The following is a 25,074-nucleotide window of genomic DNA, read 5'->3' as shown; positions in this document are numbered from 1 at the left end:
AGTCTGCCTTGTCTGATACCGATATCTTTCAGGGAGAGAGTCCAGGGGCTGTGTACATGGAAGATTTGATGAGGTGAGGTGAGGCGATAAATACTGCCGAAAACATAGGAGCATCTTTGCTCAGGACTTTTCCCTCTTTTCCCTCCCAGCCAGGCCTGCATCCTTACACTAATCCAAGGACACCCTCATTGACAGGCAGCATCTTTTCCTTGGAGTGCCCCAGAACCCCAACGATGTCAACATGTTCAAGTCACACGTTGTTTGGTATAAGGAAGCAGAAACACGACAGAGAGAGAAGGCTCTGCCTTTCAAAGCTAGACAGGCCCCGGAAACTTTAGTATGTCAACTGATATAAGGATAAGAGGAACATGAAATGTTTGGGGTTCTAGATTTTTTTTTTGTCTTTTGTCTTTTTAGCTGCACCCACGGCATATGGAGGTTCCCAGTCTAGGGGTCTAATTGGAGCTGTAGCCGCCAGCCTATGCCAGAGCCACAGCCACAGCAACACAGGAACCAAGCTGTGTCTGTGATCTACACCACAGCTCTTGGCAACGCCGGATCATTTACCCACTGAGCGAGGCCAGGGATTGAAGCTGCGTCCTCATGGATGCTCGTCAGGTTCCTTTCCACCGAGCCCCAGCAGGAGCTCCAGGTTTGAGATTTCTTTTCTAAGGTGCGACGTCTCCACATGTGTGGAGTGCCAAAGCACTGCCAGTTTCTCCTGCAGTCCCACCTGGCCTCAACAGAAAGGCGGGGGAAGTCAGATTTTAATATACTTGACCTCTGAGGCAGTCAGATCGGTGGGCAAATGGGGATGAGACGTTCTCCCTACCCACATGTCATCCCCACACACCCAGGGACAGGGCGCCTCCCCTTCCTCACCTGTTGGTTCCTGTAACTTTCTTGGGCCAGGAGAGCAGACCCCAGCAGCCTGAGAGAAATACCCTCCCCCAGCATGGATGGAGCCCTTGGACTCAACAGACGCATCAAAAGAAATCTCACTTATTCTGTGGCACATCCGTGGCAGCCCTGATTTCATCTAGTTCACACGACAACCCCATGAGGAAGTATGGGCATCATTATTTTACGAATGAGAATGCTTAGGCCTAAATAAACTGACTTTCCAATGGATACTCAGCTAGTACGTCGCAGAACCAGGACTTGGAACCCCGTACTTCTTAGCTTCCCGTCTGAAGAAGAAACCAGAGAACCAGGCTTTCATAGAGGAGAGTATTCGATCTGCATGGAGCAGCAAGGAGCACGGGCAGGGGTCGGCTCCCTTCTGAGTCCTGGTACTTGGTACAGGGGGACATCAAGCAGGCACAGAGGGCCGGAAGGGACAGGAACCTAGGTGTCAATCCAGCTCCATCACCCTTCAGCCTGGATGACACGGGGCCGTCACTTAACCTCCTAAGAGCTAACTAGCTGAGCTAATATGACTTCCTTTTTGGAAGACAATGATGAGCCTCCATAGCCTAACACAGGAAAAACACTTAGGTTCCAATGGTGTTTTCTTAGACTCTGTATTTGTCTATTCGGCATTCATCCATCACAGGGCCCATTGTATTAACGATATTTTTTGTATTTTTTTTTTTTTCTTTTTTGGCCACCCCAGGGCATAAGGAGTCCCCAGACAGGGATCGGACCCGAGCCACAGTTTCAACTTGCACCACAGTTAGGGCAGCGCTGGATCCTTTAACCCACCATGCTGGCCAGAGATTTAACCTGTGTCCCAGAGCTAATCCTTTGCACCCGTGGGAGAAACTCCCCCCCCCCTTTTCTTGATACTTGATGTGCTGGTATTTTGGGGCTTTGCAGACCCAGGAAGAGACTGCCTCTCCGGCGCTGCTGATAACAACCTGCCCAGGAGCAGGCCTTTCGCCTTTCCTGTGCAACCCAGCCCGTCCTGAGTCTCCACCTCCTTAACCACCTCCTGTTTCACGCTCACACTCAGTATTTCCCCAGCCCTCAATCATCCCAGGGTCAGGTACCAGGCACTAGAGACCACACTTAGTGTCCAAAGCCCACCGGAATTAATTACCCTAGCTGTTTACCTTGTCCTGTCTTCACTGCAGGAAACCCAGTGAAGGCTCCGGCCTAGACGTTTCCCTTGCGCCTTCCTGTTTCCTGACCAACACGGGTGCTTTCCCCTGCGACTGCCCAGAGCCCCCCTCTGGGATCTGTGAGCACAAGAAACTTCCTCCCGTCAAGCCTCGTGGCCACACCAACTTCACCATCTCATATTCAGCATGACCATTCTTAGAAGAGCCTGGCAATTTCTGGCCTGTAGTAAACCTTCAATCATAGTTGCTACTGTTGCTACTGTGGTGAGCATTCTAAACCAGCTTCCTATTTGTTATGTGAACAGAAACAAGTCCCTTGCCTTTCTGGGCCTCAGTTTCCTCAGGCATTCATGGAAACCCAACCTCAATGGGGTGGTTTTGAAGATGGAATCTGTAAAATGCAGTCTATTTTCTCTTCTCCTCCTCTGTCTCCTTCTCGTATTTTGAGACCTCCTGGGCCAGAAATATGGACTAGGCAGAGTCAGAGGCTGGAGCAATTCTCCTTGCTCGTATCTGGCACATAGTAGGTGCTCAAGAAATAGGTGTTGAATGATTAGAGGATCTGCTGAATTCCCTTAGTAGACACTCGATCAGTGATTCTTGGAGGATCACCTGGGGAGCTTTTAAAACTTACCCGTGCCCTCATCAAATGCCCAGCTTTCATCTGGGGGGTAGACCCAGCATTGGGTGGAGGGCGATGGGAGCCCCTGGTCTACACTACGGCAGTGTAGAGACTCACAGTTCGGAAGATTAACAGGAGATGTCTTAGTATATAGACCTTGTTGCATTTTTGCACATGGCTTTGGGGACTGCTTCTGAGACCCTTTTGGATCTGGAGACTCTGATCCCTTCTCCCCTTTCTCTTCAGGCTGCCTATGGCAGATCCAGAAGGCACCTTCTAGGACCGTGCCATGTGTGCGGCCCTTTTGCCCAAGAACCTCTTCTGGGCAAGGACTCGTTCAGGCTTTAGTTGATGGAACACGGTTAACGTCAAGGGTCTTTATGTCGGTTCCCCAGGGTGGAGCAGGGCGGCGCAACCAGTCTGAATGCTGGGCCCACTGATGATGCCCGTTGCATGGTATTTGCCTAAGTTTATGGGCCTGTGGGCTTAGGTGACACCATGTTGCCATCTTGCAACACCCTCAGAGTGGAAAGAGATTGGATTTTGGAGTTGCAGAGAAGGGGGCGTTCAGTCCTACGGGCCTGTCACCAGCTGTGTGGCCTTCGGGATCTCTGGGCCTCGTCTCCTCCTCTGTGGCAGGAGGGTGCTAATGCCTGTCTCTGGGAGCTGCTGGGAGAATCCAGTGCTGTAACGCGTATGAGACATAGCACCCAATTAATGTGAGTCTTTTCTTGGCTTTTCAGTTTAGTTATTGCATCAGCTGTTTTCCTAGTTCTCCCCCTTGGCTTATTAAGTAATAGCTACAGAAGTTTATAACAGGTCACACACTGGCAACCTGCATCCTTATTTTGATTGGCTTTCAAAGTGTTTTACAAAAATCCAACTTAATTGCCAACATTTAAAAATGAGAGCGCTTACATAAAAATCTGGATTTGTGGCTTCATTAGAAACATCTGCATGACCACAACTGCTGGAACGAAGGGCTGGCTTCTCGCTCTGCTCACAGCTTTCCTGATTCCACCGCCTTCCACCTCATCACCCCTCGTCTCCCTGGGTTCCCAGAATGGCTGCCCGCTAAGAGCTTGGGGTCCTAGCATAAGCCCCAGTTTATAAAGTGCTTTCACCTCGTCCGTCTCACTTGAACCCTACCCACGAGGGAGATGTTACCATTATCCCTTATTTCACAGGGAAAGAAATGGAAGCTGAGATGTTATGTGACCGACTCAGAGTTGTTTATACCAGTAACAACAATAAATAGCTAATATTTATTGGGTATTCAACATGTGCCCAGCATTATTCTCAGCCCTTTACATGTCTTAATTTAATTATCACAACAATTTCATCACACGTTTTCATTATCCCTATTTTACAGATGAGGAAATTGAGGCAGAGAGAGGGCAAGTAACTTCCTCAAGGTCACACAGCTGGAAAGCACAAAATAAACCCAAGCCTTCTGAGTCCTAACCTGTGCCTATTCTACTGCAGGAGAGCTTCGCCTTCCTTCCTCCCTTTCTCTTTTTTAACATATGCACATCTATGGGCCCCAGCTTGGGGTAAGCTTTTGAAAGGGCTTTTTTAGTTTAGTTTAGTTTAGTTTTTGGTGGGGAGTGGGTGGGACCTCATTTTGTAGTATTCGTTTCCTGCTGTATCCTCAGCACCTAGAACAATGCCTGGCGTGTCGCATCAGCGCAAGAAACACAGCAATAAGCAATAGAAAGAATGTAGCCATAAAGGCATTATTCATTTCATGGGCTTGTAGTATTCCTGGTGTCTGTAAATAAGGTAATTGGTTAACTAATTAGCATAAAAGTGAGGCCCTACCATGTGGGCATGTAATGGATTCCCTGCTCTTGAGTAGCTCAAGACCAGATAAGAAACACTGACAAATAAAATTCAAATACAGGATATATATGGACATAAGTCACTTGCCAAGAGAATTATTTTTTCCATTAAAAATGATCAATGATCCACTTAAGATATTTTCTTTTTTTTATCTTTTAAGTTTTTTTCATAATGGTTTTTATTTTTTTCCATTGTAGCTGGTTTACAGAGTTCTGTCAATTTTCTACTTTACAGCAAGGTGACCCAGTCACACAGACACATTCCTTTTTCTCACATTATCATGCTCCATCACAAGTGACTAGATATAGTTCCCACTGCTATACAGCAGGCTCTCACTGGGTATTTTCAATAAAGGCTAAAAATATATGATCAAGTCAGATTATAGTGATAATTATCTTACTGAGTTTTTATTTCCAGTACTGAAGTTGGGTCCATGAGACAGGAAAACCTGGAGTCTTGGAAAATATTTATGATGAAAACCCGAGACAAAAATGCAATTTGAAAGAATTTCCTGTTTAAATATTCCCATGTAGCTGGGATAGGCTCACAGGGATCCAGCAGAGATACTGAAGTTTAACATGTTTGATTAAACCAATTTCTACCGCTGATTCTCTTCCTGGGGCTTCTGGAAAGTCCAGGCAAAGACCACAGCATTCCAGAAACAGATGGGAAAATAAAGCCTACACTTTTTTTTTTTTTTTTTTTTTGTCTTTTTAGGGCCACACCTGTGGCATATGGACATTCCCAGCCTTGGGGTCAAATCGGAGCTGCAGCTGCCGGCCTACACCACAGCCACAGCAACGCCAGATCCGAGGTACGCCTGCAACCTACACCACAGCTCATGGCAACGCTGGATCCTTAACCCGCTGAGCAAGACCAGGGATCAAACCCATGTCCTCATGGATACTAGTCAGGTTCGTTACCACTGAACCACAACGGGAACTCCAAGCCTACACAATTTAAATATTCAGTATGCGTTTCAAGAAGTTCAATATACCCAAAGAAGATGAGAGAATATTTTGAAGAGAGACCTGCACTCCCCTTGGCAGTCTTATTCACAATAGCCAAGACACGGCAGCCACCAGAGCCCACTGGCCTCACAACTTCACTGCCAAGGAAATGCCATGGCAATGGGCATGTCAGTGGGCACAGCATGCAGACTCATTGCCCTGCCCCGCTCCATAACCCTGTGTGAAGACGGTTAAAATTCACTGTGTTCCATCAAGCAATACCTGAACTGGCTCCTGCCCAGAACAGGGCAAGACCGCTACACGCAGACCTAGAAGGTGGGGGAGCACCCTTCCCGCCACCACTGCCCACCAGTCCGTTTGTGCCTATAATGCTGTCTCCTTCCTCTTTCAATTGAAAAAAACAAACAAACAAACAACAAAAAAAACTGCTTCAGGAGATCCCATAGTGGCTCAGCAGAAACTGACTAGCATCCATGAGGATGCAGGTTCAATCCCTGGCCTCGCTCAGTGGGTTAAGGATCCAGTGTTGCCGTGAGATGTGGTGTAGGTCACAGATGTGGCTTGGATCCCGTGTTGCTGTGGCTGTGGTGTAGGCCGGTGGCTATAGCTCTGATTGGACCCCTAGCCTGGGAACCTCCATATGACACGGGCGCAGCCCAAAAAAAAAAAAAAAAAAAAAAAAAAAAAAAAAAAAAATGCTTCAAAGAAAACATGTTCAGTGCTGAAAAGAAAAACACAAAAAGATCTTCTATTCTTTTTTTTTTGTCTTTTGTCTTTTGTCCTTTTAGGGCCACACCCACAGAACATGGAGGTTCCCAGGCTAGGGGTCTAATTGGAGCTGTAGCCGCCGGCCTACGCCACAGCCACAGCAACAGCAACGCCAGATCTGAAGCATGTCTGTGACCTACACCACAGCTCACGGCAACGCCCGATCCTTAACCCACTGAGCGAGGCCAGGGATCGAACCCACAACATCATGGTTCCTAGTCAGGTTTATTTCTGCTGCGCCACGATGGGAACTCCAGATCCTGTATTCTAACACTCAGAAATAGTTTTTAGTTTATACTCCTAAGCATTTTTCTATGTTTAAATATACATATATATATATTTTTTTTTTTTGCCAAAGCTTTCATAGTGCTTCTTTGTTTTCTTTTTCTCTCGTGCTAAAATATACATAACACAAAATTTATTCTTTTAACCATTTTTAGGTGTAAAGTTCTGTGGCATTAAGCACACGTACATTATCATGCAAGTATCACTGAAACTCTGTACCCGTTCAACACCGACTCCCGGTTCTCTTCTTCCCCGGCCTCTGGCAACCATCATTTTACTTTCTGTCTCTGTGAATTGGACTAGCCTCTGTACCTCATATAAGTTGAATAAGATAGTATTTGTCTTCTTGTGACTGGCTTATTTCACTTAGCACAGTATCCTCACAGTTCATCCGAGTTGTAGCATGTGTCAGGATTTCTTTCATTTTTAAGGCTGAATAATATCCCATTGTATGAAACACCATATTTTGTTTATCCCTTCATCCATCTATGGACACTTGGTGGCTTCTATCTTTTAGTGCTGCTATGAACACGGGTGGGCAAATACCTGTTTGAGTCCCTGCTTTCAATTCTTCGGGGATGTGTGTCCCAAAGTGGAATTGCTGGATCACGTATATACTGCTTTCTTTTTCCAGTTTTTAAAAACTGTGCTGAAATACACAGGAAATATACTGTGCCGTCTTGAGCATTTTGAGTATGGTGTAGTGGTATGGAGTTCCTTCCTTTTGTTACGCAGTCCCCACTACGCTCCGTCTCCAGAGCTCTCATCTTCTTGGGAAACTGAAAGTCGGCACCCCTGAAACAGTGACTCCCATTCTCCCTCCCCCAGCCCCTAACAGCCACCACTCTAATTCCTGTTTGTATGAAGCTGACTACTCTAGCAACCTCATACAAATGGAATTGTCTAATATCTGTCATTTTGTGACTGGCTCTTTTCACTTAGTATAGTGGCCTCAGGGTTCAGCTCTGGTGTAGGGAATTGCAGACTTTCCTTCCTTTTTTGAGGCTGAATAAAATTCCATTGTGTGTGTGTATACCGCATTTGCCTATCTATTCATCTTTCATTGGACACTTGGGTTGCTTCCTATGGTTAAGTATGGCATATATTCTTCTTCTTTCTTTTTTTTTTTTTTTGGTCTTTTTGCCTTTTCTAGGGCTGCTCCCGTGGCATATGGAGGTTCCCAGGCTAGGGGTCGAATCAGAGCTGTAGCTGCCAGCCTACGCCAGAGCCACAGCAACACTGGATCCTTAACCCACTGAATAAGGCCAGGGATCTCGAACCCGCAACCTCATGGTTCCTAGTCGAATTCGCTCACCACTGAGCCATGACGGGAACTCTGAAGTATGGCATATATTCTTAATTTAATATATTATGGACATCTTTTCACAGAAATAACCAAATTTCCGCAAGGTCTTTTTTTTTTTTTTTTTTTTTTTTGGTCTTTTTAGGGCCACACCCATGGCATATGGACATTCTCAGGCTAGGGGTCCAATCAGAGCTGCAGCCTACACCACAGTCACAGCAACGTGGGATCCAAGCCACATCTGTGACCTACACCGCAGTTCACGGTAATACTGGATCCTTAACCCCCTGAGCAAGGGCAGGGATCGAACCCACATCCTCGTGGATACTAGTCAGGTTCATTACCACTGAGCCACAACGGGAACTCCCCCCAAATTCTTTTTAGTGCCTTCTTTATTGTCCATTATACAGCTGTTCCACAACTGAGGTGAATAATCCCTGATGATTGAAAATTTGGTTTGTTTCAAAAATGTTGCTGTTATAATTAATGTTGGAATGAACACCCTTGTGAATAACATCGTTGCATGCCTGGCTGATGAAAGAGTAAGCACAGCATTTAAGTCTTTGGTCCCTGCTGCTAAGCCCCTTATTCCCACCAGCCTCCCTCCACAGGCCTGAGCCCGAGCAGGCTTTGAGTCAGGCACCCATCCCCCAAGACCAGAGAGCACTGTGGTGTCCAGGCAGCCTGTACCTGCTGGCACCGAGCACCACAGGGCTCTTGCAACAGCAGCTGACCAGGCCTCCCACTGCTCACCTGTCAGGCGTCCTCAGGTGGCACTCTCCCCAGGGAGCCAAGTCCAACCCCTGTGTGTGCCATGCAGCAAAGGGCTCTTCATCAGAGAAAATCCAATTACACAGAAATATTCTTGGAGTTTTCGTCGTAGCTCAGTGGTTAACGAATCCGACTAGGAACCATGAGGATCTGCAGGTTCGATCCCTGGCCTCACTCAGTGGGTTAAGGATCCATCGTTGCCGTGAGCTGTGGTGTAGGTCGCAGATGCAGCTCAGATCCTGCATTGCTGTGGCTGTGGCGTAGGCCGGCAGCTACAGCTCTGATTCGACCCCTAGCCTGGGAACTTCCCTACGCTGCAGGTGCGGCCCTTAAAAAAAAGAAAGAAATGTGCTCAATTACCTCCAACAAAAGGGGGGATTTATGGGAAGGGAGACGGAAAACCCTCAGAGAACTTGAAGTTGAGGCCACCCAGGCTTCCCAGGGGTTGAGAGCCAGGAATGGAAAGGTTAGGAGTCCAGATTACTTCCCATCCCCCTGGAGCCACCTCCTGTCTCAGGGGTGTTTCTCTGCATCACTTTCAGTCTATCTTTCTGTACAGACCAGGTGGGTCCCCTCCAGCCTACCTTAGTGAACCACGGGTCCCAGCCCCAGTGGGATCTGACCTCTCCACTTAAGCACCATCAGGAGGAACAGGGGCCTCTGGGTCCCAATTCCAAATGCCCGGGAGACAGCGGCCCTACCTAGATGAGGCATCCACTTGGGGAAAGGGGACAGGGACACACGGGAGCCGAGCCCACTCCTCATGCCAAAGTCATGGCTGGAAGACTGGACACGAAACTCCAGGAAGTTCTACATCCCTAGGGACGCCATGCCTGCTCGCTGACTCTCTTGTGCACGTCCAGCTCTCAGGCCTTGCTGGGCTCAGTGAGGGCTGGGAGAACGGGAGACTCATGCAAGACTCTGCAGGGAGGAGGCGCTGTACTCAGGGGGAGAGAAGGAGTGTGTGTAGGGAGAGGTGGGCGGGCCAAGGCAGTTGACCAGGGATGCCGGAGTGCTCCAGGACCAGCCGCAGGGGACCCGGTCCCCCTCGTGCTTAGGCCCCGAAGACAGAGGGGCAGGAAGGAGACGTCCCTGGAACTGGAGGGGGCTGAAGCCAGCCGTCAAGGGTCAGACAGGGAAGGTCACAGCCACTGTCCAAACTGCAGGCCAAGCAGAGGAGGCAGAGGAAGAAATACCCAAATGCTTCGTCCTCCCACCGGACCTGAAGTCAGAGGACAAGGCACTCAAGCGACGAGTTGAGAAGATTCGGGCTCCCAGGGCACAGAGGAGGGCGGAGGCGGATGGAGACTGGATGTGGTGGAAAATAACCAACCCCGGGGGGTATGACAGGCCATTCCTAGGACATGATAAGCATTTGACCCCTGACTCTTGTCATTTCACTCCTGGCAAAGTAGTTGGAGGATATGACGCAAATGTAAAAATTGCAATTGTACTGAACTTTGGAAGGCAGTGTGACTTAGTGACAAAGTGTGGGTTTAGAAGTCAGAACACACTGCAGTCCAGGCTCCCCTGCTTCCCAACTTCATGGGCTGGGGGGGACATGTTGATTTACTTCTTAGAACCCCATTTTCGGAGTTCCCGTCGCAGCTCAGTGGTTAACAAATCTGACTAGGAGCCATGAGGATGCAGGTTCGACCCTGGCCTCACTCAGTGGGTTAAGGATCTGGCGTTGCTGTGGGCTATGGTGTAGGTTGCAGACGCGGCTTGGATCCCATGTTGCTGTGGCTGTGGTGTAGGCCGGCAGCTACAGCTCTGATTCGACCCCTAGCCTGGGAACTTCCATATGCTGCAGGAGTGGTCCTAGAAAAGGCAAAAAAGGAAAAAGAAAAAAGAATCCCATTTTCTTCATCTGTAAAACCCATTTCCCCTGTCAAACCCTTTTTTTCTTCAAAGCATATTTTTTAGTTGATTTACACTGTTGTATTAGTTTTGGGTGTATAGCAAAGTGATTCATATATGTATACACACACACACACACATATACATTGTGGGTTATTGCAAGATATTGAATATTGTTCCCTCTGCTATACTGTAGGGCCTTGTTATCTATTTTCTATATAGTAGTGTGTATCTGCTAATCCCAACTTCTAATCTGTCCTTCCCCCCTACTTTTCCACTGGTAACCCTAAGCTTGTTTCCTATGTCTTTGAGTCTGTTTCTGTTTCGTAAGTTCATTTGCATCATTTTTTAGATTCCACATATAAGTGATATCATATGATATTTGTCTTTCTTTTCAAAGAATTATTGATGGACAGGCTTAGATAAAGCCACATGGTGGGACGTGTCATGGCCTATGGCATCGTAGGCTCAACACAAACGGTGGTTATTATTGCTGCTATTTTTCACCGCAACATTATCTATAACAAAGAGTCTGGAAATCGCCTAGCTTCCTAACAATAGAGAGATGATTAAGTCATCAACGCTTGCAATGTCACCCTACGCAATAAACCATGAACACAGCGGTAAAGACCGTGGGGCGACAAGGGACAGGATCTCCATTCTACAGCTGAATGCGAAGGGAGCATGGCAAATGCTAGTTTTACCATACTCTTAGGTATAATGCGTGGAACAGAATACGAAGAAACGGAGGCAATCACTACGCATGGGCACTTTTTGTTTGTGTCTTTCGAAAAAACTTCTTGGGTGGTTTTAACCATGTTTATGTAAACATAGTATCCAAAACTCAGACAATGATTTGACCTGAACAAAAGTCATTTCTTTCCATGAGTGACAGTAATTCTTTTCCTGTGGCTGCTGCAACACATTATTACAAACTCAGTGGCTTAAGACAGAGGCTTATTCTCTCACGGGTCTAGGGGCCAGAAGTCCTACACACGGTGTTGGCAGGGCCGTTCCACCCCCCGGGGCTCTGGGAGGAATCAGCCTCTCCCCAGCTTCCGGAGGCCACCAGCCACCCTGGGCCTGCCTCGGTTGGTGCTGCCTCTCTCCAGCCTCCGCCTCCATCTTCATACCGGGTCTCCTCTGCGTCTGGGTGGCCTCCCTCTGCCTCATCCTTATAAGGATGCTTGTCGTAGGATGCAGGGCCCACCCAGATAATCAATCATCATCTCTCCACCTTAAAATCCTGAATGTCATTTCACCTGCAAAAATCCTTTAACCAAATAAGGTCCCATTCACAGATTCCAGGGAGGATATGGACCTATCTTTTGGGGAAAGGCCGCCATTCAACCCTTTCCAGGCCATGTAAGAGAATTCAGAAACGGAAGGGGAGGGAAACCACGCTGAAACATCAGAACAGGTGATGGTTATTGGGGGGAGAAATAATAGAGGAAAGAGAAGATAAATTCAACACAACAAGAACAAATAGAAATATTTGCTGAATGGGTGGAATGAATTGAAGGGAACAGAGGATGAGCTGTAATAGGAGCCTGACGTCCTAGACTTACCTCCCAGCCTCAGTAAGAAACCACAGACTTAGTAAATGGCCACTCTTCATTCATCCCTGAGCTGAAATCCCCTCCTCAGCTCTTAACCCAGTTTTGCTTCTAGCTTGTATCCTATTGGATAAATGTCTCACGCAGTCTGAAAGTGAAAATGAGGAATGGGTGCGTGTACTGAGAAATAGAATCTATAAACAGAAGATAGCCGGATCTTATTTGACAATTAAACTCTGACCCACAACCTCTGCGGCAACCAGCTTGGGAAGCAAAACCACAAAACCACTCTGCAGTTATCGGCCCCAAACAGTCAGGATGGGGTCAATCATGATCAGTTTTTCTAATCTTTGCCCCTATTTCCAACTCCCGTCTAGCCAAAGAAACCCAGACTTGCTCCCCAAACCAACTACATAAAGATGTCCCACTTCTGGAGTTCCCGTTGTGGCTCAGCGGTTAACGAATCCGACTAGGAACCATGAGGTTGTGGGTTCGATCCCTGGCCTCGTTCAGTGGGTTAAGGATCCGGCGTTGCCGTGAGCTGTGGTGTAGGTCACAGACGTGGCTTGGATCCCGTGTTGCTGTGGCTGTGGTGCAGGCTGGTGGCTACAGCTCGGATTCAACCCCTAGCCTGGGAACCTCCATGTGCTGCAGGAGTGGCCCTAGAAAAGGCAAAAAGACCAAAAACAAAAAAAGATGTCCCATTCTAGTCAACTATTTCCACAACCCCCCCTTCCTGCTTTGCCAACACCCTCCAATCAGAGCATCCCTGAAGCCCTCAATTTTTTTTTCACTCTGAAGCTTTGCTGCTCCCTAGCCTCTTTGAGTCTCTGCCAAATGCAGTGACAGTGGCTGACTCCCTTACTACACAGCAAGCTCGGAATCAGCCGCTGTCGGTTCTCCTTGGGGTGGCCTTTATTTCCACAAGGCGATCTCTTCATTCTGCTCCACTGAGTGCATTTGCATCCCTACCCCCCTGGCTATGACCACTGCCTAGAAAATTGAGTCACTCTAACTTGGCAGTGCTGGCATAGAGGACATGCTAAACAAATTATTGGCAAATGAAGGAAGAGCCCTCTAAATGAAGGCTAAGTGTGTTGCGGCAGCTCCAAGTTGTTAGATTAAATTCTGGGGAGTAAGTCGAGAAGACTTATTTTAGGGAGATTCCAGGGAACTCTTGGTTATTCTGAATTCTCTGGAAAATGGAGCTTTCTAGTTCATTGAACTTTCTAGTTGACTCAATCTGAGAATGCCCTCACCTATGGCTCTCACTTCACAGATCTTAATGAATCTTAAAGATGCAGATGGCATAATTTCACAAATGTTGCTGTGAAAAGTCTTAAGTGCCAAACAAAATGAGTAGAAGTTGGATGGTGCCAGCTGTTGGGCTATGCCCACCTAGGGGGCTATTTTAGAACTAGGTGTTCAACAGGAGCTTTTTTTCTTTTTACTTTTTTTTTTTTTTTTTTTTTGGTCTTTTTAGGGCCACACCCACAGCATATGGAGGAGACTCCCAGGCTAGGGGTCGAAACAGAGCTGTAGCCACTGACCTACACCACAGCTGTCAGACCAGAGCCACATCTGCAAACTACACCACAGCTCACAGCAATGCCAGATCCTTAACCCACTGAGGGAGGCCAGGGATCGAACTATGTCCTCATGGACGCTAGTCAGATTCATTTCTGCTGAGCCACAGTGGGAGCTCCAGGAGCTTATTTTCTTATTATTCATCGCTCATAAAATGGAATGCAAGCTGCTCTCATACCCTCCCCCACCATGGGCTTCCTTGATACTCTTGGATGTTTAGTTGGTGGAGAAATAGACTGTTGGGTGGCTACTGGGGAGAAAGGTTGGAGGCAGCAGAGATGAAGAAGAGAGCAAGCCAGCAGGAAGAAGCCTCAGAAGAGGCTCCTGAGAGATGCTGTACCAAGAAAGGCCAGGGAGCAGGAAAGCCTCAGAGTGAAAAAAAATTGAGGGCTTCAGGGATGCTCTCATTGGAGGTTGTTGGCAAAGCAGGAAGGGGGGTGGGTGGAAATAGTTGACTAGAAGTGGGACATCTTTTTTTGTTTTTGGTCTTTTTGCCTTTTTTTAGGGCCACACCTGTGGCATATGGAGGTTCCCAGGCTAGGGGTTGAATCAGAGCTGTAGCTGCTAACCTACACCACAGTTCATGGCAACACGGGATCCTTAACCCACTGAGTGAGGCCAAGGATTGAACCTGCAACCTCATGGTTCCTAGTTGGATTCATTTCTGCTGCACCGCAATGGGAACTCCCCAAACAATCTTTTAAGACTAAACACAAGAGGGGGCTCTGGGAACGTGGTGGACTAAGAAATACCAGGAATCTGTCTTCCCACCTAGATAGCAATTGCTTTGGCAGACTCTATCTGATGTATCCAGTTGGTAGGCTAGAGTCTGTCCATGCCTTGCAACTTACAGGAGAAGGCTTGGAGGGTAAATTTCTGTTAATTTTTGGTCAATTTCAGCTCTTTGTACAGTGGCAGCAGCCCAAACTCCATCCCAGCCACATGGTAGGTGTGTTCCTGGAACTGGAGTGGGCAAAAAGACCCTGTCCTCCAAACACTAGGGATCTGTGCACTGAGCACTGATTGCTGCTTTTGATCACAGAGGCCCAGACAAAGAGGTGGGCCATCACTGTTGCTGTACCTCCCCAATTGTTGAAAGCCCCTACCATCCAGCTGAAGTGACTTCCAGAGGATTTAAAGGACAAGTGCCCTTTCCCATGTGACTTTTTCTTTTTTCACCTTTGGGAGACAGACATTAAACGTGAGGAATTTCAAAAACAACTGCACATGCAGTGAAAATTTAAAAAGTGTGTGTGCCCAGAGGAAGGTTTGGAAAAGATCTGAGAAGACTTTAAATTCATACCTCAGGCTGGTCCTCAGCACAAAGACAACCTACAACAGTTTTAAAAAACAGTAAACAAAACAATAACAAAAAACAGCAAACCCTTGGGAAGGGGGAGAATCTAATTTCCAGAGTCGCTACATTATTAGGTTCAAATGTCCAGTTTTCAATAACAACAACACAAAGATCACAAGGCATACAAAGATCAGGAAAATATGGCCCATTCGAAGTGGAAAAAAATGAACAGAAACTGTTCCTGAAAAAAACCTAATAACGGATATACTAGACAAAGACTTTAAAGAAACCATCTTAAAGATCCTCAAAGAACAAAAGTGAGATGGGGAGAAGTCAAGAAATTGATGTATGAAATGGAAATATCAATAAAGAGAGAGAGAAAAAACCTAAAAAGAAATAAAAAAGAAATTCTGGGGCTGTAAAGTACAGTAACAGAAATGAAAAATTCACTAGAAGGAGTCAAAAGCATATTTGAGCAGGCAGACGAAAGGATCCATGAACTTGAATACAGAATGGCTTCCTCTCAGTTACGTCTGGCCACTGAGGTGAAAAGAGAGCAATGGGGGGGCATGGTTTATGTGAGCTAAACAGGGCTGAAGATGGTCCTCTGAAATTCTCCCCAAAGTGACCCCACTGGAGTGTGAAGATATTAGGGAGAGAGAGAGAGAGAGAGAGAGAGAGAGAGAGAGAAGGTGTGCTGTGGGTGGACTTCCCCATGACCAGAATGTGACTGAATTCTTAAATTACCAGGATGGTTAATTTAATGCATCAATTTGACTGGTCCATGTGCCTAAATACTTGGTCAAACATTATTCTGAACGTTTCTGTGTGGGTGTTTTTGGATGAGATTAATATTTAAGTTTGGTGAACTTCAAGTAAAGCCGACTGCTCTCTATAATGTGAGTGAGCTTCATCGAATAAGTTGAAGGCCTGACTAGAACAAAGACTGACCTTCCCTGAGCAAAAAGGAATTCTGTCAGCAGATGATCTTTGGACTTGATCTATAATGCTTGCCTGGGTCTCCAGCCTGATGGGTTACCTTGCAGATTTTGAGCTTGCCCCTCAAAGCAATATGTGATTCAATTGTCAATTCTTTAAAATATGCCTCTATCTCTATCCTTCTATCTCTGCCTCCATTTCCATATCTATTTCTGTCACCTCTATTCTGTCTCCGTCTCCATCTGTATCATTTTTAACTCCATCTCCATCTATCTCCATCTCTATCATCTCCATCTCTATCTCAGTCCACACACTATTGGTCTTGTTACTCTGGAGAACACTAATTCAAGTACTTTCCATGCCAGGGAGTCCAGATGGGAGCCGATCAACCACAGAGCCAATGTCAGGGGCTCTGTTTGATCGATTATTTGTGACTTCTTGGCAGAAGAAGATAATTTACTTCTTGGTAAATTATCCAAGAGCAGGAAGTTAGTTCACGTTGCATCAGAGTATCATCCCTGACTTCTTCCACTCATCCCCACCTCATTAATCCATCTTGTGACTGATTCTTTCCACTTTCTGAATTTTATCTCTCTGACTGCTACCACCTTAGTCTGAGCCATCCAGAGAAATCCCCAGCCCATCACACAGGGACCTCAACCACCTAACTTTTGCTAACTCCCAGCTTTGACTCTTGCCATTCCCAGCACTGGCTCCACAAGCCAGATGTGCAGAACTCTTTTCACTACTAGTATAGACTATGATTTTTTTCCCCTTTTTTGGAAACCCCATGGCATATGGAGTTCCTGGGCCAGGGATCAGACAGATCTGAGCAGCAGCTGTGACCTTAAGCTGCAGTTGCAGCAATGCTGGATCTTTAATCCACTGTGCCGGGCCAGGATCAAACCTGTGTCCTGGTGCTTCCAAGACACAGCCATCCTGTTGCACTACAGCGGGAACTCCTAGTCCATGTTTTATTATGCCTCTGTGTTTTTCATTCATCTAACAATCTCTAACAAGGATTGACCTTGTATTTGATCCTGTGCTAAGAGTGACTACACAATGCCAGGCCTCAGGAGCTCAGGGTCTAGGGGGAAGATAGGCTTGGGGACAGATAAAGGTGACCATGGGTTGGCAGTGCCCCAAGGAGGATCCTTACAGACTACAGAAAGAAAATACACATGTGAAAAAGGCACTTTGCAGAGGGCTGGAACATCATATTTTCACATATGCTCTTCTCTTGGCTGCCTTGTACCTCCTCTCCAGTGAACTGAACCCAAGCTCAGTATCATGTCAGCCCAGCTAAATATCATCTCTGGACCCAGCAGAGTTACTGTAGCCTCCACTGTTCCCTCTCCAGGGTCTCTACCATTTCAGATTTAACAGGGTCCTCACTTATCCCATGGAGTAATCCCTCCAAATACCCTACCACTGGCCGAGTGTTTACTCTGCGCTGAGCGTGTGCTTGCCCTGTGACCACCCTGTGTGGCAGGTTCCGTGGGATCTCCATGGGCTCAGAGGGGTTAAGTCCCTTGCTCAGCATCCCAGGGCTCATGAGCTTCATCTTTTAAAACTCCAGCGCCGAGCACCCCGCCCGGCACAGAGTCGATCGTCAGTGTCAAATGAAGTGACATTTTTCAAAGTTGCACAGCTTTATGAGCTGAATAGAATGGAATAAAATAAGCTAGAGGTATTTGTCAGGGGAGACTTCAAAAGCAGAGAGCCTTTGTTTCTCTTTCACCACCACTGGCCATTCTTACTGTCTGAGCAGCAAGTGGGAGAGGGAAGCCAGATAGATGGTCCCGTTGGTACAGGTCCCAGCACCTTGCTGCCACCAGATGACACAGCAGGGAACACTGCACTTGGGAAAGGCCCATCTGGGAAGCTCTCCCCGACACCATGTCCCTCTCCCTTGGGGGTGGAAGCTGAGGTCTCTCCTGGCTGGAGCTGGCCCTGCTGAAGGCCAAATATTTGCAGACAGGGATTTGCAAAGTCTTGAGCTCTTATGATCTCATCCGAATGGCTGGCTGTGGGAGGCCGGCTGGTTTTCCTAGGCCACCAGCTCTGGGGAGGTGAAAACGACCCCCCTTGGGCTCAGAGGCCTGGGCCTGGTTCTCAGTCCGGTCACTTTACAGCCACTGGACGGGGAACCTCAGTTGCCTTTGCCATAAAATGGAAACGCTGATTGTTCTACCTCGGGGTTGTCATGAGAAGTAAGACGATACACGTGGGACGTGCTTTTAACTGCTTTTTGCTGTAACAGGCAAGGGATTGTTAGTCATTCAAAGAAGCCAGAGTTCCTCAAGCCGCCGTCTCAGAGCCTTGCACCCAGCGTGGGGAGGACACCCTCGCTCGCAAATGCCAAGACGTCTAGACAACCCAGTCGGTTTATCTGAGTTTATTATTGCGAACCACACAACAGGGAAACGACTTGTTGAGCTGATTGGACCAGGTCTGGTTATTTATAGAGGCCCCTTGGAACGAGCCCAGGATCTGGCGACAGAAATCCTGGAAATGAATCTTAGATCCCCCATTTCTGTTTGTGTGAGCTGAGTGTTGTTTTTTCAGCTCTGAACCCGGGACTGGCATCTCCACTTTGCCTGTGCCCTTTGACCCAGCAATCCTGCTCTTGGATGCTAGCCCAGAGACATTCTCTGGCAGGTGTACCCCTCAGGGGACATGGTGGAGAACATGCATCTTGCTGGTGTCTGTGGTAGCTGACAGGAGGGGGCGTGAAGGTTTTCACCACCAGAGGGAAGGGTGCGTAAGCTGTGGCCAGGACAGCTCTAAGATTCGGAGAGCGGACACAAGCAATGGTCTAAACACACCCACAGCAAGAGGGTGACCCTTCAAAACAGAGCTGGGTGGCGTTCCCCTTGTGGCTCAGCGGGTTACGAACCCAACTAGTATCCACGAGGATGCGGGTTCGATCCCTGGCCTTGCTCGGTGGGTTAAGGATCCAGCGTTGCGGGGAGCATCGGCGTAGGTCACACGCGTGGCTCAGAACCTGTGTGGCTGTGGCTGTGGTGCAGGCTGGCAGCTCCAGCTCCGATGGGACCCCTAGCCTGGGAATTTCCCTATGCTACAGGGGTGGCCCTAAAAAACCAAACCAACCAACCAAACAACAACAACAACAAAAATAAAAGACAGAGCTGGGTGACAACATAAAGGGCAGAACATGTAACACAATACCAGGGACATGAATGAAAACAGAAGCACACACGAAACAGGAGACTATACCAGGATCCATGCATATTTATAGACCTATATCAGCACAGCAGAATGGCGGCCCATGAGTGGAGATTAGTAACGAGGGGCAAAGCAAAGCCAGAAAAGGATGTCACATGGACCAATGACAATAGTGAGCTTTTAAAATTTTAGGGGGCTTGAGGAAGTTCCCAGGCCAGGGATCAAACCCACACCACAGCAGTAACCACAGCCACAGCAGTGACAACACCGGGTCCTTAACCCTCTGAGCCCCGAGGGACCTCCCAATAATGGGCAGGAGATACGATCAACTTGATTTCCTGCCTCAAAGATTAGGAAATGCCCTCCCTTGAGGTGTGGTCGGAATTACACACAATGTTCATAGGTGTCCTTGGCACAGGGTTTGGCACATAGCAGGTGCTCCAGAAATGGCGGCTCTTTTTGCCGTTCGCTCACGGAGCACATTGGTACCAAGCACTACTTGGTGCTGGGCTTGGTGTGAGGAGCTGTGGAAGAGGGAAACTGTATGGCTCAGGGACTGTATGCGAGGTGGCAGAGGGGACGTGACAGCATCAGGAGAGGGAACCCTCATCCGGGATGGCAGAGACTGTGCCGCCAGACCCCCTCACTTTCCAAAAGGAGGCCGAAAGCGGCCTCATTTTCAAGGCCACGCAGCAACTTTGTGATGGAGTTAAGAGCAGTCTCCAGGGTCCTTTCCGGAGCATTATCCAGCATTATCCGAGCCAGCCCCCCGGGCCTAGACCACTGGGAGGGGAAGCTGTATCTCCTGTCACGCCTTTTCCCCCAAAAGCCCTCCCTGAGGCCCCTCCCTTGTTCTTTGTTTGTCTGTTTGTTTAGGGCTACACTTGCAACCTATGGAGGTTCCCAGGCTAGGGGCTGAATCAGAGCTGCTGGCCTACACCACAGCCACAGCCATGCCAGATCCAGGCTGCATCTGCAATCTTTGCTGCAGCTCACAGCAGGCCAGGGATCCTTAACCCACTGAGCAAGGCCAGAGATCAAACCCCATCCTCACGGACTCTATGTCAGGTTCTTAACCCGCTGAACCACAATGTGACCTTCCCCTCCCTTGTTTATACACCAAGCTCTGTGTGTATATGTATTGGAGAAGGGAATTAACAGATTTGTGGGGTTTTTTTGTTTTGTTTTGTTTTTAGGGCCACACACACAGCATATGGAAGTTCCCAGGCTAGGGGTCAAATTGGAGCTGTAGCTGCTGGCCTATGACACAGCCACAGCAACGCCAGATCCTTAACCCACTCAGTGAGCCAGGGATTGAACCTGCATCCTCATGGATACTAGTTGGGTTGTTACTGCTGAGCCATGATGGGAACTCCAATAGATTGTGGGGTTTTTTGGGTTTTTTTTGTCTTTTTGCCTTTTCTAGGGCCACTCCCGTGGCATATGGAGGTTCCCAGGCTAGGGGTCTAATTGGAGCTGTAGCTGCCGGCCTACGCCACAGTCACAGCAACTCGGGATCCGAGCCTCGTCTGCGACCTACACCACAGCTCACAGCAATGCCAGATCCTTAACCCACTGAGCTAGGCCAGGGATCGAACCTGCAACCTCATGGTTCCTAGTTGGATTCATTAACTACCACGCCACGATGGGAACTCCCACCAATAGATTGTTTTTAAAGTGCTGTTTGGTAGCTAAAATGCATAAGGAGACAGAGGTGCAGCTCTATGGAGTCAGCCTCCTGCTTGTCCCCTTCTGAGTGACCTGAGCAACCCCAGGTCAGGGGCTCCCAATCAGAAGCAACATCTACCCCCAGCCCTCAAAGCTGAGCCTCAAATCTTACCACTTAAATGCCACCCCAAGGAGAGTGAGAACTTTGCAATCGCCTTCTAGCCTTTATCATCCTTTTACTCATCCCTCAAATACCCTGTTCCCCCCAAATGACAAGAGGTCCTCCAGAGAGGAGGAGGGGGTCCCTGAGGGAGCCCAGAGCTCTGAGATCTGATGGAGGGGTGGGGAGAACTCTGGGCTGGCTCCTTGGGTAGCAAGTCCTTGGGACGGCTCCAGGGAAGTGAGGAGGTGGTCAGAGAATCCCAGAGAAGGAGGGGTGGACATGGCAAAGGAGAGGGAGCAGTCCCCAAGGGCTCTGCCAACATCCTGCCAGCTTTGAGTCACAGGGCTATAAAAGCCTTTTTTACAAGGTCAAAAACTCTCAGAAGTTTTCCCACGGCTTTCAAAATGAGATTGGCAAAGAACTGAATAACATACTGATTTTCCAGGACAAGCACATGTCAGATATGAAGAGAGATGAAGGGGACAGCATCCTCTGAATGGTGGGAACTCTCCATCCCCTGGGAGTTCAGCACAGCCCGGAGAAAGGATAATGGGATAATGCGATGCTGAGGAGAGGTGGGATGGCTAACACGCATGCGCACTTACTCTGCAGCCCCCCCCCCCGCCCCCCGCCCGGCACTGTGCTAAACCTCGACTAGATTATCTCCATTTAGCCCTCACACTGCAACGCTATGAGCTGGGCACTGCCATGTGCCCATTTTACAGATGAAGGGACAGTGCAGAGTTAGGGCTCACCCAGGATCACACTTTGGGAAGTGATAGAGCAGGACTGGAACCCAGATTGTCTCACTCCTGAGTCCACGGCCCTAACTGCTAAACAAACAGCAGCTTAGTTCGGTCATTAGGGATCCCCCAGCATATGGCTGAGGACCCTGGATAAACAGATCCCAGGGTAGGAAGCCAAGAGCTCATCATTCAGTGCTCATTTTCCCTTAGGAATATTTCTTAGGGAAAGGCATTCCAGGAAAAATCAGTCTCTAGCCTCTGGAGCATACTTTTTCTTTCTATAGACGATTATTGTCATTGGTATTTTATGACTTGCTCTCCACAAACCGAACAGCAGAGTCTCTCCCTGGGGTTTTATCACAGCTGACCTCCTTTCCATCGGAACTGATTTTCACGCGTTTTTCAGCACACTCAGCAGCATCACCGCTTATGGAATGTTTGAATGACGTTATTATAAGCGATTTAAAGAGATTTTAGAACACAAAAGCGAAATAAAAGCCATCACAAGTACTCAAGGCTAGTCTGGAGCGTGTAAACCACAGTTTGGTTCAGGCAACACTGGGGAGACCAGGCGGAGTTCTGTTTACCGGCTACAGTGGCGCCGCCGTGTGGCGAGAACATAAACACCGTTCACGCTTTACTTGGATTGCCAAGGGGAAGCTTCTGAGCCGAGGGCTTAGATTTGTCACTGCCCGCCGTGCACCTCCCCGCAGGCTTTTGACCCCCTGTTCAGCTCTTAGACTAGATGGGCGCTACCCCTTGGCCCTCGGTCTCTAGAATTGAACTACTGCTGTTCGACTGGGTGCACTGTTTCCTGCAGGTTCTCTGGTCCTTAGCTCTCCGCGCGCGGTTGCTGATGTTTGCCTCAGGTTGTGAGGCTTTGGAAACTGCCTGGATCTGGAGGGAGCTGCTTCAGAAAGGGTTGGATACTCTCCCGCAGGCCCTACACACTACAGACAAAATGGCATTGCTGTTTTAGACTTGGGTCAGCTCAGTCTGTTGTCCCCTCCAGGGAAAAGGTTCAGATATGCAGTATTTTTAGTTTCATGTTGAATGCTCAGGGATTTGGCTCTCTGCAGAAGCCGCCAGGGTCTCCTCTGAGTCTCACTCTTCCAGGCTCCCGGTTGTTGTGCAGTGAGGACGCCTCCTGGAAGCCAAAGCCGCACTTCCCACATGGCCCCTCCTGCCAGCCGGGCACCTGAGATGCGAGCTGCACCCAGGCCAGCTCCACCATCTGCTAATGGCTCCCCTGCTGCTGCACCTTGGCAGCCAGATCCGATGGCCCAGATGGCAACCCCTGCAACTGGTGCATCTGTGGGCTCTGCCCTCGGCCGCATGATAGGTCATGCCATCCCTCGGGGCTTCAGTGGAGGAAGAAATGCTGAGCCCCAGGAGCCTCAGGGACCCCAGCTGGCACAGCAGCAGGAGATTGGCCCATGCTTCTATGAGGTGAAACAGTTTTTGGTCACCAGGGTGCCCTTAAGCTTTGTGAGAGTTTCATCGAGGTGCCGAAACAGTGCAGAAGGGCAAATGGATTAGCTTAATCAAGACGCTCCATTGATGGAGTTCCCGTCGTGGTGCAGCGGAAACAAATCTGACTAGGAACCATGAGGTTGAGGGTTCGATTCCTGGCCTCACTCAGTGGGTTAAGGATCTGGCGTTGCCATGAGCTGTGGTGTAGGTCGCATACATGGCTCCGATACCAAGTTGCTGTGTCTGTGGTGCAGGCCAGCAGCTATAGCTCCGATTGGACCCCTAGCTTGGGAACCTCCATATGCCATGGGTGTGGCTCTAAAAAGCAAAAAAGCAATAAAAAATAAATAAATAAAAGCTCCGTTGAAGACACAAAAATCATCCCTCATGACCTAATTGATTTAGTTAGCATCAAAATGTGATAGTGAAGATAATACGTGTGAAATCAAAGTTAAACCTCTCCTCTTTCACTAAGAGCTTTCGTGTTTCTGAACTGCCGTGGAAGAGCGTGGTCTTTCCACAGTCTCACACTTTGAGGTGGTGTTGAGTTTGGGGCTGGGCAGATGTTTGTGTGGCCTCTTAAATATGCTTTCTGATGTTATTGTTTGTGAATGAATTCGAATAAAGTGGTTTTCTTTCCAAAAAAAAAATTTTCTTAGGGATTTGTAGTCACTGAATGCGTGTGTGGGCTGATGAGTGATATTCCTGTTGAACTAGGGGTCACCTCATTAGATAAGGGCAGAGCTGAGACCAAAACTCAGGTCTCTCGACCGTCCGTCCAGGGCTCTTTGCCGTGAGCTCCGGCTCTGCTTGGTCAGCCATGGGACAGAGCCACTGTCCTGGGCCACCTCTCACTCCCAGAGCCAGGAGTGAGAGCTGAAGCTGGGGGAACACCGTGTTCCTGGAATGGGATTCTGTGTCTCATGCCAGACAGCACGATTTTGTTTCTTGTACCTCTCTTTTTTCTTCTGTAAAATGGGAGCAGAGCCTACTTGATCCTTCAGCTGCAGCTGAAAGCAGGAATGAGATTGCAGTGGGATGGTTTTGTGATGAGTAAGGATGATGAATCTCTGTTCACGCTGTATAATCTTGAAATCGTGTACCAGACCCTAAATCTTTGTGTTTTGAAATAAAAGCCCTTTCCTTTAGCCTCCCAGGCCTCCCCGCCAGTCACAAAAGGCTGACTCAAGCGTTCATGACGAGGAAATACAGGTACAGCTAAAAACTAGCTAAAACAGTCTCTATTTTGCTATGTCCTGCCTTCACACACTAACTTATCACTAATGTTTACTTTTTTTTTTCTTTTGCCATTTCTTGGGCCACTCCTGCGGCATATGGAGGTTCCCAGGCTACGGGTCGAATTGGAACTCGAGCCACTAACCTATGCCAGGGCCACAGCAATGCAGGATCCGAGCCGCATCTGCAGTCTACACCACAGGTCTCGGCAACGTCAGATCCTTAACCCGCTGAGCAAGGCCAGGGATCGAACCCACAACCTCATGGTTCCTAGTCAGATTCGTTAACCACTGAGCCACAACAGGAACTCCTTTCTTCTTCTTTTTTTTTTTCAATGTTTACTTTCTAGTTAGAGTTATGTTGCACTTAGGGTCTGGGTTTTCACCAATGATCTCTTCCTTGCTTAATTGCTATTTTTACTAATGGTTACTTACTAGTTAGTAATTTGCTAGTTAGTAATATTTCACCTTTACTAATGGTTACTTGCTAGTTAGTCACTTGCTAGTTAGTAATATTGCACCTCGTGTTTTCTTTTGTAATTGAAACACCCCCTAACACCCCTTCCCTGTCAGCAACCTTCATCCCAGAGAGACAAGCAAGGAAGGATAACTCTGAGGACAACCAGAAACCATCACCAGACGCACCCGTGCTGGCCTTGACGACTCTGAAATGATCTATGGATGAAAAATAACATAGATGCCTTCATCAAGAACCTTGTCTTCCGAGCTAAACCTA

At 48.1% G+C, this 25,074-nt stretch overlaps 1 pseudogene; it reads left to right on the top strand.

Moving 5' to 3' along the window:
* On the top strand, positions 22,732 to 23,174 carry LOC102164720 (annotated as a pseudogene).

Source organism: Sus scrofa, chromosome 6 (assembly GCF_000003025.6).
Source record: "Sus scrofa isolate TJ Tabasco breed Duroc chromosome 6, Sscrofa11.1, whole genome shotgun sequence".
NCBI classification, from domain to species: Eukaryota; Metazoa; Chordata; class Mammalia; order Artiodactyla; family Suidae; genus Sus; species Sus scrofa.
This window is presented reverse-complemented; position numbering and strand designations above follow the sequence as displayed.